We start from the raw sequence: 17183 nt of genomic DNA on the forward strand, positions 1-17183 counted from the left end.
AAATGTAAAACATATAAAATAATGCAATATACCTTAATTGGTTCGGTGATCTCACAGATTGTTTTTAATGGAAAATTGCCCTTAAAGTCATCTGTATATGAAGAAGAGTAGCTTTGAAGTGTAGTTATGCTTTTTTCAGTTATACCGAAATTGTCATGACATTTCAACCTGTAATGTTTAATTTAGATTCATGAATATTAGGTTTTGTGTTTTTTTTAAGTTAAAATACATTATAAAAAAAATAAAAAACAATTGGAAACTAACTTATTTTTAAACTCATTTATTTCATAAATGTCAGAATTTATGAACAATTTCGTTACTTCAAAATGACTTTTAGCTTCACCAAGACCTGTAAAAAATATATATCCAATTATTAAAATTTATATAAAAACAGTAATTATAAACATCTATATATAAAGACTGAATACAAACCATTCCAAATGTTTAGCTTCAAAAACTGCATCACGATAACAACAAAATTAACAGTCGGGTTATTTTTTAGGTATTCTGAAATTTGATATGCTTGACTTCCAAAAATAGTAACCTTCAGATGTACAAAACTAAATAAACCATAAAATAGTATATTAATATTAATTTGTGATTAATTAAAGATAATAAATAATAAATAAATAATACAATATAATCTCACTCTAGGTTGCTAAGAGTGACTTTTATATAATGCTTGGATGGTACTGGATTTGAAGTTTCAAGAGGCCTAAATGACACGATATGTCCAATAACATCTACACAACAGATACCACAAAAAAAATAAAAGTTTAGGATTAAATTCGTAATATTTAAATAATAAAATGTATAACCAAAAAAACAAATGATAAAAAATGATTTTATTAATATTTTATGACTAACCAAAGAATGTGTCTTTTGGGCATGTTTGTTCTATGATAGAATTAAAGTCAACAAACATAAATCCATTGACCGGACCCGAGAAATCATCACATTTTTTTAGGATGCTTTTCCAATCCAAAGGTAAGGTCTGTTTATGACCTGTATAACTAAAACCATTAGTAACAGCAGCCATATTGGGTTTTATAACTATATAACTTTCATCTTCCTTTAAAAGATGACGAAATCTGGAGAAATTCTGATTGAAGACACGAGCTTGGTATTGTGTACCCTGTCTAAAAAAAATTAAAAATTATTATGTTCATGAAACATGTCTAATATTGAATGATGAATAAAAAATATATCAAATACAACAAACCTCCTCATCCATGATGATCATTTCAATGGAACAAACTTTATTATTTCTGACAAAGTTCCAAATTTTAAGCACCCGAACCTTGATATGCGATTTTTCATCTATCTGGTCAATGTTATTTAGGTAAACCTTATTTCCTATTTCCATTTTCTGCAATAAATTTAATCATTATAGAATTGTAAGGAAAATTAGCAACCTTTTAAAATGTACAGAACATCCTAACCAATAAGTAAAACAGAAAAATTATAAATCAACACATGACAATAACAACTGACTTAATATACTCATAAATTTTTAAATTGAATAATTCATTTTATAATAAAATGGAATACAAACAAAAACAAATAATTCATATGAAATAATGTTTTAGATTGAATAAAAGTTTATATAATAAGATGGAACACAAATATATAATAAACATGAAAATGATAATTATACCGAAAATGCCCCTGCAACATACTAACACTAACAGATAACATAACAATGAGTAAAACAGAAAAATTAAAAATCAACACATGACAATAACAACTGACTTAATGTACTCATAAATTTTAAAATTCTAAATTTTTTTGAGATTGTATTTAGATAAAAACAAACAAATTTTAAAATTTCATACCATAAAAAAAAGTTACTGTGCACATCTGAAAAAGACTATTTTTAATTTTTTTTAAAGAAAATGAACTTGTAATGTTCATTAGTTTTTCGTCTTTTAAACTGAAAAGGTAGAAGAAGTAGACGATTAAGAAGAATTACAAAAAAGAAGAAGAATAGAAATCATACAATGAGAACGTGATAGATACAGATAAATAAGAACATGGAGGAAATAGAAATATTGGTAATTCTGATTTTTGAATACACTAACCTGATATTTAATTCTTGAAGCGTTGCAGAATAACAAAGAATGAAGAAGAATACGTTTGCTGTGGTTTCTATGGAGCAGAATTGTTATGGAGCAGAATGGTAAAAACAAAATAACCGTATAAATGATATTTACGTTTGCTGAAAAATACTGCAGATTTTTAGGGATTTAATGATTGCAATATATTGAATTTGCAATCAAAATAAACAAACTTTCAAATTTAATCGTGATTTTCGGATCTGATTATTCATTAACATATTTTTTCAAATTATTTCCATAATCTTTATTCATTTAAAATTAATGCATGAATATTTTGAATGCAGTTGACAGCTAAAATTTTCTGATATATTGCATCAGTTTGAACTTTTATTCAATTTTCGGATTCAATGGTATTTACGTAAATATAGAAGAAAAAATGAGCGGGAAAACTCTATTTTGGGGGGCTGGGAGAATACCACGTGGCCGAGTTCTACTTATTTATTAGAATTAGGATATATATATATATATATATATATATATATATATATATATATATATATATATATATATATATATATATATATATATATATATATATATCAAATTGGTTGATGACTAATCCATCAAAATTAGAGTTGTAACATTAAAAAAAATTCAGAGTTTGAAAAAAATTAATAATAATAGCTTTTTGTGTAACAAAAATATAATTATTTATTAGAAAAAAATAGCCGTTTTGATAAATATTAAATGCCCTTGTTTGAAAATTGTTTCATTTTACAAAACAAAAAACTTGTGGCTACAAATGCCCTTGTTTATTTTTCTCGAAGCTACAAAAAGGGAAACTTTTGTCTTTTCATAATTACTTTACGAGAAATTAGGTCCCCGTCCCTACAAAATGCAAAATATCTTTCGAAAATGATTCATCAAGAATTCATGTCGACGTTAAAAAAACATGTGAAGATGAGTTTTCATCACAAAATGCAGCTCCGGTCGAATAGGTGTAAAAATGGTTGATGGCCCAAGTCCAGTAGCACTTTCTCTATATATCTGTATTACCTGATAAAAAAAATTCTTTATGTGTCAACCGACACTTTTTTACATATTTTATTTTTTGAGGTTTTTTTAAATTGTTATATTTGATAAATAAAAAAATAATTTTCAAATATAATTTATAAGCTAACTTTTTAAAAAAACTATTTTAAGAACTTAATTTTTTTTTTCAACTATACATCTTAATTAATTATATAAATACATTCGTTCTAATGTTATTTTATATCCTTCAGCTACTTTTATCAAACAATATTTTTATCAACTAATTTTTTTTATTTAACAGTTAGTTTTTCAATTATCAATTAGTTTTTCAGCTAACAGCTAGCTTTTCAACTGGTACATTAAACATAGACTTTTTTTTTTTTTTTTTTTTTTCACGTTGTTGTCAGTTGATTGACAAGTGTCAAACTTCCTCTTCATTCTCATTTAATTTATTTTAAAAAAAAACATAATTATCAAAATATGTTATCAACTTGAAAATTAAAAACCAAAGAGAATGTTTTTTTTCCTATGATTTCGACTACAACAACAGAAAAAGGAAACATAAACACGAATAGGGCATAAATTGAGTCAGGGTTTTTAATAGGCTATCTGACTAAAGGGTTAATGTCATAAAAACCTTCAAATTTTCAGGATATTATCGGTTTTGCCAAAAGTTGAATTTTGTGTCCGTTTTTACCCTCATATTTTCTAAAAAAATGTTCGGTTTTACTCTTTTATTTGTGATAACAGACTTTCTAGGTTAACATTACGTTAACTTTGCAAAAAAACCTTTATGTTTCCATTTTTTTTTTACATTTTTACCCTTAAGTTTATATTTTTTTACACTTTATCGTAAGTGTTTTTTTTCATAATATACGTTTTCATGCAAAAAAAAATCGTATTTATATATGAAAAAAATGTTTAATTAAACATTGCATTTATATTTTTTTAATGTTATATATATATATATATATATATATATATATATATATATATATATATATATATATATATATTGTAACACCCGGTTCCTGGTACGTATTTAAATTCTAGTAATTTCATGTCTTGCCCTGGGACTCGGTGAGTTGGAGGACCAACTCGTTGAGTAAGCTCGATATCCATCGGGAGTTTAAGTGACTTACTCGACGAGTCGGGGAATCGACTCAACAAGTAGGAGTTGCATGGATGAAGCCCTAAAATTTAGGGTTTGCACTCTATTTAAACAACTTATCTTCTCCCCAACCAGCTTCCATCGTCCCTCTTACTTCCAGAAGGCCATAAACCGAAACCCTAGCAATGTTTGAGTGTTATTAAGCCATTTTTGTGCATTCTTGGTGGTTGTGAAGCTTGAGAAGAAGGAAGGAGCTTTAGAGATCGAATTGAAGCTAGTAGATCCAGAGGTTGTGTTCCATTTCCAGTTTATATAAGGTAAAAAGCTTCAACCTTGGTTTTCCATTTGATAGATCCTCCTTAGCGCTTGAATCTTGTCATTTTGGGGAAAATCTAAGTCACCTTCGGGTTTGGGGCATTATATGGAGAAATAGCTTCAGATCAGGATCATAAGGGGGCTCTCATGGCATAAAGATGCCAAACTTTACTGCCATAAGATCCCATGCATCTTGAAGACTCCCTTTAGGGCCTTTTGAGCTAAATCACCCATGCATTAACATAAAGTTTGCAACTTTACGTATAAAAGGGGTCCTAGAAGGCCAAATATATGATTTGAATGCATTAAGAACCATTATAATCGACTGTATAGTTTTGGACAAAGATGGACTCAGCGAGTCGTTCATGGGACTCGGCGAGTCGGGGTGTATTTTCCACCAAATCCTTTCTGTTATGGACCAGAAGTTAAGATTGAAGGTCCCTTAGTTGTTTAGGCTCATTAGGGACATGGAAATCATAGAACTCGGCGAGTGTATGAACATACTTGATGAGTTCAAGGCAATGTCGCAACCACATGAAGACAGACTCGACGAGTTCAAGGGGAACTCGGCGAGTCTTATACTGAACACCTTCTTATGGATGATGATGGACTCGATGAGTTCAAGTACGAACTCGACGATTCGGTTGAAGATAGTCTGATGTGTTGTTGAAGACGAACTCATCAAGTTCTTGCTAGACTTGACGAGTAGGGACGGGGTTATGGAATTATATAGATATGGGGACTCGGCGAGTTGGTGGACCAACTCGATGAGTCGAGTCAACCAGATGTTGACTTTGACCGGATGATTGACCATTGACCAAGGTGTTAACCTTGACTTTGTCTGGGACTTGAGTTGACCCTTGTAAGGGTTACGAGTACAAATTGATAAGTTAGAAAAGTTTTTGTTTATGGATTGAGGATTTGAGGAGAGTTGGTTTTCATGCCGAGATCAGTGCAGACACTACATGACTTTGAGGTGAGTTTTCTCCCAGTAGGACTGGGTTTACGGCCACAATGCCGGCCCACAAGTAAGAGTGTTGGATAGATGTTTGTCTTTGTGATAATTATCTAGCGTGTGTAGTGGGGTTGTCGGAGCCATGTGTATATTAAACAATTTCTTTAACTAATAAATAATTTCAAAAATATAAAATTAATTGGAAAAGAAATATCAAGGGGCAATAAAGTCTTTTAAGTATGATAGGTACCAAGAGCGTAACGAAAATATATAATAGGAACGGTCCGAATTAAAAAAGATTTAGGGACCAAGCACGCAAACTACCTCAAATCACATCAACCATCCATGTAATTTACCCTATAATATGAATTTTTTTTTGGGTAAAAGTATAAAAAATTATAAACTTAAGGGTGAAAACGTAAAAGAACTGTAAACTGAAGGGTTTTTTTGCGAAGTTAATATAATGTTAATCTGAAAAACCTGTTATCATCGGTAAAAGGGTAATACCAAATATTTTTTGGAAAATATGAGGGTAAAAACAGACATAAAATTCAATTTTGGGTAAAACTGACAAAACCATGAAAATTCATAAGTAACCCTTAGCTAAACAAGTTTCTATTGTGCTAAGTTTTTATTTAATTGGGCTAAGCTTGGTATTCTTTTAGGCTAAACTAATAAATAAAAATCTCTATATTTCAAGTAACACATTTCTAAAGTATTAACTATATTTTCTAATATCCTTCCTCTTCATTCCCATTTAATTTATTTAAGAAAAATGTAATTATCAAAATATGTTATCAATTTGAAGTTTAAAACCCAAAGAGAGTATTTTATTTGTTTATGTCGATTTTGACTACAACAACAGATAAATGAAAGATAAACACGAACATGGCATACCATTTAGTCAGAGTTTTTAATAAGTTATTTGGTTAAGTTTTATTCAACCAGTCTAATTTTGGTATTCTGTTGGGCTAAACTGGGTGATGGATTGTTTCAAATCTAAGTAACCTGATAAAATAAACAAAGGGAGTTTTTCTTATTTATTTTTGTAATTTTATTTTAAAACGTTCCAATGTTATTTTAATATGTATTTTATGGAGTGATTATTTTAAGGGTTTAGTTGACTTGGGTAAAATGATGATTTCAATATGGTTAATAGGTTTAAACTGAATCTTTCTGAAAATTTGAATTTTATATTCAAACGTGTGATTACTTTTAAAATATTAATTTATCAAGTAATTGTTTTTTTTTAACTCTCATTTGATCGATGAAAGTTATGATTAATTCGTTTTCCTCAAATTTTGTATTTACATGCAATATTGACTTTAAGAGAATCTATATCTAGGAAATCATTTGAATGTAAGTGTGCGTTTTCATGATCTCGTTTAATATTAATACACGCACACGTTAGGACTCTTTTAACAAAACTCTTCAAATTTAAAACTATTTTATTATACTACTTTTAAAGTTTCATTTATTAAAGTACAATATCAGTGTACATTGAGTGTCATGTTTCATACTTATTTTGTAGTGTACTTTCATAAAGCTTTATATTTTCTATATTTCATCATATTATAGTGTTGAACTTTTAAAATCTTTTTATTTTATCAATATAATTTTATTGTCTAACTTATAAATCTCTGGTTTCCACGAGCTCTAACCTACCTAGTGTAATATAAAATTTTATATAGTAAAAGAGAGGCCCATTGTAAATAGTTTCTTGTGTTAGTGGTCTTCAATCTTAAGTGAAGTTATTTGTGGATGATGATATTCATATTTGTATCCTAGATTTTAAATAATCAATTATTCAAAATTGATGATTACCATTCCTAACCGTATGCATAGATTTTTTTTTTTTTTTTTTTTTTGGAAAGGGAACTTTCCTAACGAGGGTTTCCGAACCAGCTTTCGCGCACCGACTAATCCCCCGCTGCAAACATAAAGTTTTGCCTCATGTCCTGGATTTACTGCAGACAAACCTCCATGGTCACAAAGGCTGAGTGGTGTTAGGATTTGAACATGAATCAATAGGTTATCCACCATATCTTCCATATGTCTTACCAAGTCACCACAACCCAAGTGGTAAAAAAAAAGAAAAAAAGAATGTTTATAGATCTTTTGATTGAAGGCACGGTACAATAAAAAGAATGACTTGAATTAATAATTGTTTATGTTAATAAGAAGAAAGAATGAATCTAAGAAATGCTTATGGATACTTTTTGTGGAAAACACGTATAGAAAAGAATGAATCCAAAGATGTAAATTATAATAATTTTTTCTTTGATACAAAGAAACAAGTGAAAAATTCAAAGAATATAATTTATAATAATCTTTTTGGAAACTTTGAATACTGGGTGTTCAGTTATCACATAAGATTCGATGTGTATTAATGGAATGTGTATAAAAAATTGACGTAAATAATATCATGAAAAACGCATCCATTTTTAATTAATTGAGAATTAGTTTAGCCGCTGTATACCCTATAATGAAGGTTTTTTTGCCACATGTTCTCTTCTCATTCATTTGGACATATCATATTTTCTAGAATTTTTAAAATTTCTATTTTTCACTTATCATTTCATTGTATTTTTTATTTTATTAAATTAAAATTTCACGTTTAATGTGTAAGGTAATATATATGTAAAGTATTTATTAAAAAGAGTCTCTCTCTCTCTCTCTCTCTCTCTATATATATATATATATATATATATATATATATATATATATATATATATATATATATATATATATATATATATATATAGATATATATATATATATATATATATATATATATAATGTATTCAATACATTAAAATCTCATTAATTTTAATAATTCAAAATTTTTTTCATTTTTCTTATAAATTCAACATTTTCAAATGGTTTAAATTTTATATTTATTTTTTTAATTAAACTCATGTAATACATGGATCTAACACCTAGTTAACTAATAATAAAATTGGCACATGGAGGTTTGTAATTGGGGAAGAGACACATTAAATTACAATCCTAGTTCTTTTTCGAAGAACATGGGTAAGGGAAGTGGAAAATTTTGATTTTGATGAGGTAAACCGTTTGTAGAATGGAATCTTTAATCATTTTAAGCATATAAGACTCAAGGGAGTGGTGCGGTTTTTACCGCACTCATTGCCACATAGGCAGGGAAACACCACCCCCTATGAAGCTTCGGGTGCGGTTAGGCCGCATCTCATCCTTTTATGGCCGCAAATTTTGATTGGTTGATAGTGATGATGACCGTTGAACGGTCAAATATGTTAATATTTTTTTTTTCCTTTCTTTCCTATAAATTATACCATATACTTCATTATTTTTCAAACCAAAATCAAACTTTTACATTTCTCTATTGCTTTCTCTCTTAAAATTAATAGAAAATGACATCTTCTTCATCTTCTAAAGAATTTCAAGTTATTTTTAATGCTGATATTGTTTGTGCTCAAATGGCGGAATAAACATATGATGCCTTATGCAAAAACGCAGCCGAAAGTTCTCAACGGAGAACACAGAGATATATTTGCAGAAATCGTGAAGAAGCCAACCAACGTTTGGTACAAGATTACTTTCAAGAGAATGCCACTTATCAAATGTATTATTTTCGTAGGCACTTCAGAATGTTCAAACGTTTATACGAACGTATAGTTGAAGATGTAACAAGGGAGTGCAGTTTTTTCCAACTACGTTACGATGCTAGAGGTACACCCGGTTTCACTCCCTTACAAAAATGCATGGTCGCACTTCGTCAGTTAGCATATGACATTACGCGTGATGTGTTGGACGAGAGTTTTAGAATGTCTGCTAGGACTGCACGAGATAGTCTTCACTATTTTTGCAAAACTGTGATTCAATTTTATGGTCCAAAATATTTATGTAAGCATACACGTAATGAGATCTTACAATTGCAAGCTCATCATGCTAGTGTACATGTATTTCCTAGAATGTTAGGAAGTTTAGATTATCTCCATTGAGGATGGGCAAATTGCCCTACCTCACACAATGGGCAATTTACCCGAGGTAATCATGGTCACCCAACGGTCATACTTAAAGCTGTTGCATCACAGGATCTGTGGATTTGGCATGTTTTTTTGGTTCTCCTGGTTTGATTAACGATATTAATGTTCTTAATCGTTCACATATATTTAATAACATATACGATAGATTTGCACCGGATTTTTCTTTTGAAGTGCATGGAACGACATATAAGTATGATTATTATCTTGTTGATGGGATCTATCATGAGTATGATGTGTTTGTTAAATAGCTTACGAGTCCACATGGTTCTAAATGAAAAATTCAAGAGAGCTTAAGAAAGAGCTAGGAAGGATGTCGAGCGTGCTTATGGAACTCTTAAGAAACGTTGGTTCATATTGAAAAAATGAGCAATTTATTTTTGCGAGGAAAAACTTCAAGAAATCATGTATACATATCTCATATTGCATAACATGATTATTATAGACGAAGGAAGAACGATATGTGCGTTTGACGATGAAGAAACCATACCCGAGACACAACCAATAGAAATTGGTGTATATGAATAGGAGAGCAGCGATATGTTGTACTAAAACATTTCACAATCTTCACACGAACTTGGTGGAACACATTTACGGGCTTCAACACATTAACCTTAATTTGGATCCACCGGATGACTCGGAAGACGAGTTCTCGGAAAACGACTTTACGTAGTATGGTTTGGTTATTTTATTTGTATTTTTAAAGCTATTTTAATCGTTTGATGTGTGTTTTTTAAGTTTTTAAGATTTTTTTTAATGTCATGCATGGTTTTTTTTAGTAATGCAATGTAATGTTTTTTTTTATTTTCAAGTAATGAAAAATTATATTTTTTTTATTAAAAAATAAGTTTTATTAAGTTAAATTATCTAAAGAAAAAAAAAAATGTGACAACACTCCCGGGGTGCGGCAAGAAACCACACTTGTGTGGTAAGAATTGATGTGGCGCATATGTAGCAGTGAATAGAGTGCGGTTTCGGTGACACCACTCCCTCCAACCTAAGGATAATTTTTGTAACTTAAATATACATTCCTATGAGTAAAGAAATAGACATGTGTCAAATGCTAATTGTCTCGTACACTTGTTACCATAGTTATGCATTTTCCATTGAATATATATATATATATATATATATATATATATATATATATATATATATATATATATATATATATATATATATATATATATATATATAAGAACCCGATATTTTTCAAGTCAATATAATGATCAAAAGTCAAGTATTATAACCTGTTTTTGAAATAATAAGAATAACGTCAAAAATGAAATGTTCAAACATCTCAATTGGGATCATAACAGGGAGGTAAAAAGTGTAGAATGATATCTATGGCCAACTCTTCATCGAAATTGACATTTAATTTCAACAAGCGGTTCACAAACCCTTGCATTTTCTGTAAGTGGGTTGTGATAAACTCTCCATCCTTCATCTTTATTGTTATCATGGAGGCAATAATTTCATAACTTTCCTGACGAGCACTTTGATGATATATTTACATCAAGTCTTGGTGCATCTTGAAAGGGTAGTAGTCCTCATAGGACTTTTGGAGTTCAGCCGACATAGTGGACTCCTCAGGAGTAGCAGTGGACTCATCAATTTCCTTAAGCTCTTTGTCGAGTACATATTCCTTATCCTCATAGCGAGTGACCATCCTAATGTTCCGAATCCAATCATTGAAGTTCGAACCATCAAAGATGAATCTCCCACACAAGTTCATGAGAGAGAAAGAGCCAAAAGGGTTTGAGCCAGAAGCGGTGTTGGAAGATATCTGATAAGAATGAAAGACAGTTTAGATTAGATCATTATCCTTAATATAACACCCAAATAAAATATTAAAGCTAGGACCCAACATAATATTTTACAATTGAGAAGAGGGATGCCGTAATCTAATTGCAAAATAGTTGAAGGTAGGTAAATGACGATTTACCAATTTCCACCATGAAAAATAAAATTGATTATTAGGTATTAAATGAACTGAAATTCCTAGATTCCTTTGAGATTCATTGAACTTTTCAATGGCATGTTTAAATCTCGATTATACACTTCAAGTTTGTGACTGGGATACCGAGGATTACAAACAAGGTGTGAATGTGCTTAGTACACTCGATGCCATTTATCACCTAACCAATGTGCTGGTTAACCACATACGCTCCATTGATCAATGACAAACATCAAGCTACCCTTTTCTACCCTTACTAGTCCAAGTTAGTGTGTCGGTTAACCACACAAACTCCACTAATGACTTTAGCAAGGTGCAAAGTGCAATTTCATAGGATAACATCATTTTCGCATTTTCCTAAAGTAAATAAGATTGAGAATTTAATAAAACAATTAGTTACTCTATAATTATCATTATACCTTTAACGATAATTAATGTCCTGTCCTACCCATTTGGCTAACGGCCCTACACTAGTCAAGGAAGCGGTGAGTGAGAGTGGACACCCATTAAACCACCATTTTATAGGCCATAACCTTACACCCCCTTCTAGACCGGCTTTGTGAATGAGGTCTACTAACGGTAAGACTAACTTGTGTTATATACATAAATAAATAAATATATATATATATATATATATATATATATATATATATAATTATTACACTTATAATATTATAATAGTATAAGGGTTGAATTTTAAATTATTAAAATTCTAGCATTTGGAATTAAATGTTTCATTAGTGAGACTTTACAAATTCCAAAACTTGAGGGCAAGTTTTTAATATCATTTTAATGGATGAGAATTTTCATGTTTCATAACTTGAGGACAAGTTATGGAACTCATTAAAACCATTTAGATCAATTTTAACAAATAAAATTATCATATAATCTAGGATTGATCCAACCAAACTCATAAAGCAAGATAATATCAAATCAACAATTTACAAGTAATTTTGTTTATCATATAAACCAACAATTATATTAAAATTTTGACAATTATCTTTTGATTGGATGAGTACAATCACTACCAAATCAGAAAAAACAAAGTTTATGATACAAAACAGTTTGTGGTAGTGATCCTAATCCAATATAGGCCAAAAAGAACCCGAAAATTTGCCATCAGACGGTGCAACTCGTCGAGCCAAACTTTGGACTGTTATGGTGCACATGTAACCCTAGATGCTTTGGATCTAAGTTTTCTCTTGTGACATCCCTATTTTCACGGCCAGAAAAGACCGATTTTGTTTATGCTTTATAAAAATCAGAGTACCTCTTTTAATAAAAATGTTGTGAAATTTGTTCCCAGTAAAACTTGATAAATACATTATCAACGCATTTCCGAAGAAAAATATTTTTTTTCATTTTAAAACGTTTGGGATGTCATCGTCAATACAAAAACATAAGTATAAACAGAACTTACATTCATTATCACTAGTGATTTATATATCCTTAATCTCTCAGTGTAATGTGACTTCATATCAACACCTGTGATATAAATAAACTGAGTGGGAAACCTGGTGAGTACATAGGGTTTCAACTCACAATAAAATAATTATTATGTTTAAACATCAAACAATCAACCCAATTACCCATCCCCATTATCTTTTTTACTCTTAAGGATCTACCCTAAGAATCAACTATTCCTCGTTCATTTATTCCTAAGGATCATCCTAAGGAATCGACATGAAGTCCATCGTTGCCACGGTTTACACAATAGGCACTAAGTCTGCATAGTCGCCAAGGATTGGGCACCAAGTCTGCATGGTCACCAGGGTTTAGACATCAAGTCTAAATGATCAACAAGGTTTAGGCACTAAGTCTGCATAGTCACTAGGGTTTAGGCATCAAGTCTGCATGATCGCCAAGGTTTAGGCACTAAGTCTGCATACTCACCAGGGTTTAGGCATCAAGTTTTCATGATCGCCAAAGTTTAGAGTACACCGGGTGAACACATCGTTCACAACACCTACAGGTTGCGAGCCTGCTAGTGTTCCATTGGACTGTCTAGAATAGTCTGTGGCTGTCATTCATACTCTACTAGATGATGGAGCCAACATTTGGGAACAAGGATTCTCACATCATCTAACTCTCATATTGCCATATTTATACATATTTTTAGGCAATATTTAAGTGCATATATATATATATATATATATATATATATATATATATATTGGTCATTTGCATAGAATAATGATACTTATAAGGTTAAATTATATTTTGCAGCTAAAAAGAAGGCAATTTGAAGAAAGGGACTAAAAGCTTTAAAGGATGGAACTTTGGAGGTTGAAGGCTTGAAAGATGAGAAAAACACCTAAAAAGACGTACTCACGACGTGAACATTTGATGGTTCACGATGTGAGTATAGAAAGATAGAGGATAAGCATTCGGGGAGAGGAATCATTGGCGATTACGATAACTTCGAGTTCACGACGTGAGATTTGAATTCTCATGACGTTAATAGTGATTTTGGAGAATATACATACATATATATATATATATATATATATATATATATATATATATATATATATATATATATATATATATCCTTCTCCATTACGATTGAGAAGACTTTTTGGCTTGCTGAGGAGGATACCTGGAGATGAAATTCAGAGGAAAAGAAGCCCTGGAAGCTGGTTTTCATACCATGGAAAGAGGAGTTCATAATTTTTCTTTTTAGATTGGTACATTTAAACGTGTTTTTGAATATAGTATTTGTTTGTTTAGCTGTTAATATGTCCAGCTAAATCTAGCTGCTTCTGTTAGCTAGATGAAGTTGGAACTCATGGTTTAATATATTAGACTGGATTTTACTTGTTGGTGATATGCTCGTGTTGATTGATTCTACCTAGCATGCTTGAATTAATCATTTGATTGCTTTGAATTATTGTTCTGTGTAGTTAGTGAACACAAATCTGCATGAACTTGAATACGTAATAATATAGTGAACACTAGTTTATTGGAGCTAAGATCAAACCAATACTAGATTAGTAATTGAATTATTCAATCAAGCTGTGTTAGAGAACTCATATTATGACTGTAATTGTGTTTTGATCAATCAATCTTTCATAGCTCCAATCTTATTTAATAATTGATTATGTGTTAACTATTGTATGGCCATAAATAGATTTACATGAATTGATTAATAATTAGCAGATTTAGAACTAAATTGGTAATACTTCCTTAATTGGTCACCAATAGTAATAGTCACAACTAATGTGTAACCATTGAGTGAAAGCGGATTCGAACTAATAGAAGTGTTTGTTTATTGATTGAGTTTTTGTTAAAGAATTAAGTTCATCTAAACTTACGAAATTAGATAAAAACCCCTTTTAGCTTATTAATAGTCAGATTAATTTAGTAGTGAATAGATTACTTAATAACACCGTTCCCTGTGATCGACACCCGACTTACCTAAGTTATACTGTAATCTGACTAGGTACACTGCCTACAAGTGCATAGATAGTCTAAGTTTGTTAGGTTATAAATATTAAAATTAGTGGGTACTTCCGTGCACATCAATCACCTCTCAACTCTTCATCCAACACATATTTCATCTACCCATGTTTTACCCAACATATTATGTAGATATAAATACATATACAATTTAAATCATATAAAACTTGTATAAAAACGTTCATCCAGCATAGATAGCAATTGTACAAATAATATGCACACATAGCACGTAGTTTATATAAAATACTTCATATCTATGTGTAAGATGAAAGGGACCATGCACTCACTTGATAAGGTGGTGACTCGGTACTCGGACAACGCTTCGTTTACTTTAAAATAATTTCCTTCGATGAAACCTAGTATTATTACCACTAGATTTTAGTCTAATATTTACCGTGACTAATTATTAGTTTTATTATTATTATATAAGCGTTTAAACAATACTTTCCAACCACTATGTACAGACAGGGGCCAGAAATAAAACACTGGAGGGCAGGACCATTTTGGCATATAGCACTTCTGAAATCCAACAACCTTATGCAACCCTTTAAACCAGATTCCCCGTACCGCAAGTAGTTAAAAAAGATATTATAACGACAATTATATATTGATAGCTCAAATATTTATTATAAGTTCATAATAAAAATACTAATTTTAAATATAAGCTATATTAAAATAGGGTAAGTATAATTTACTTACAAGGGGGTTTTAGCTAGGAGTCGTGCTCTGCAGGGGCAGAACTTCGTCGCTGAATCTTTCTAAGAAAGATTCGTGCAGCGCTTCAGCGATCACCTTACTATACTAAAACTACAGAAAGAGAAGTCGAATCACGAGGGACCGAAATGCTCGAGGGATAAGAAGATAAAGACTCTTGAATCAAGAGAATGATGCAACAAATATGAGAGCCCAAACCTCTTATTCATAGTAATTAAATTTACAAAAACTACCCTCCATAATTACTTAATGACCTTATAGTTATATAAACGACTAAGCACCCCTTCATAATACCATTTTAAATATATTTAACGATATTTGTACTAAACTAATGTCAAAAGTACTCAACACTAGTCTTATAATAACCGCATCATCGATACCTTTCTAATGATATATACGTTATATATATATATATATATATATATATATATATATATATATATATATATGTACGTATATATGATTTGTACTTTATTTTAATACATATATATGCTATTATAATTTGTAACTCGTTCATACGGAGACTCCGTTTTTGACGTTCTTTATATCCACGCATTGGTATTTACGAGTACTACAACTTTCATTTAGACGTCGTCAGCTAATTCTCATTCTATCTCAGATTTACAAAATTATATCGAATTTATCGCGCTCAAAGAGTAGGGACCAAGTTTCGTCCATATCTTTAACATATGAGCTCTAATCTCGACATTGTTTATATCCGCGCATAGGTAAAAACAAGATCTAAAACTTTCATTTAGACTCTGTCGCTAATTCTCGATCGATCTTAAATTTAACAGTAGGAGGAGATTATACTGTTAAATGTTTGCGTAAAATTCTTAACTTCTACATACGGACTCCGTTTTCTTATGTCTTTTTACCGTTGAGTTCCTATTAATAAGATCTTCAACTGTCATTTAGGTCGTGTAGGACAAAAACCGCTCGGACTAAATTTCGAGTTTCGGGTTGGGCACTGCTATGCCAAATGTTAGAAAATTCATAACTTCCTCATACGAAGTCATATTTGGTGTTGGGTTTTTGCCATAAGAACTTTCCTATGTGCGCATGCAAAACCCTAATGCTTGGATCTAGGCTTTCTAATAAACATGCTTTTGAATCCAAGACTTCTAATGGCTAATTAGGTTAAACAACAACATTAAAACAGATCTAGAATCATACCTTTGAGTTCCTTGTTGATCTTCTTGTCTTGGAGCTTCTAGAGTCACAAATGTCACTCCTCTAATGGCTTACAAACACCAATAGCAAGCAAGATGATTTAGGAGAGAGGAGAGGGGAGGAATTCGGCCAGAGTATCCTTGCTTAAGGTTGTGTGTCGAATTCCCTCACCCATAGGGTCTATTTATACTTGTAGACTCCTTAAGGGTTTCACCCTAAACCCTAATTGGATAATCTTCTCTTAAGGCTATCCAAATCCATTCCATAGATATCCTTATGGACGATTTTGAGCTATCCTAAAGCTCTTAGAATCCGTCCAAAGTCAACCATAATGGATTTACAGTCTAAAGCTTAACTATCAAACAATTGACAGTTTATACCCTCT

General features: G+C 30.8%; 2 long non-coding RNA genes across 2 annotated transcripts; both read right to left on the bottom strand.

Annotated features, from left to right (window-relative positions):
- Positions 1-443: 443 nt before the first annotated feature.
- LOC145004273 (uncharacterized) lies at positions 444-987 on the bottom strand. Its single transcript, XR_013662338.1, has 3 exons — positions 868-987; positions 650-743; positions 444-560 (listed from the first exon to the last, which is right to left on the bottom strand). It is a non-coding gene; the product is annotated as an uncharacterized LOC145004273 (long non-coding RNA).
- A 72-nt stretch (positions 988-1059) lies between these two features.
- Positions 1060-2284, bottom strand: LOC145004234 (uncharacterized). The gene is made up of 3 exons (XR_013662323.1): positions 2082-2284; positions 1223-1369; positions 1060-1135 (listed from the first exon to the last, which is right to left on the bottom strand). It is a non-coding gene; the product is annotated as an uncharacterized LOC145004234 (long non-coding RNA).
- Between the last annotated feature and the right edge of the window lie 14899 nt (positions 2285-17183).

Source organism: Lactuca saligna, chromosome 7 (assembly GCF_052625555.1).
Source record: "Lactuca saligna cultivar CGN05327 chromosome 7, ASM5262555v1, whole genome shotgun sequence".
NCBI lineage: Eukaryota > Viridiplantae > Streptophyta > Magnoliopsida > Asterales > Asteraceae > Lactuca > Lactuca saligna.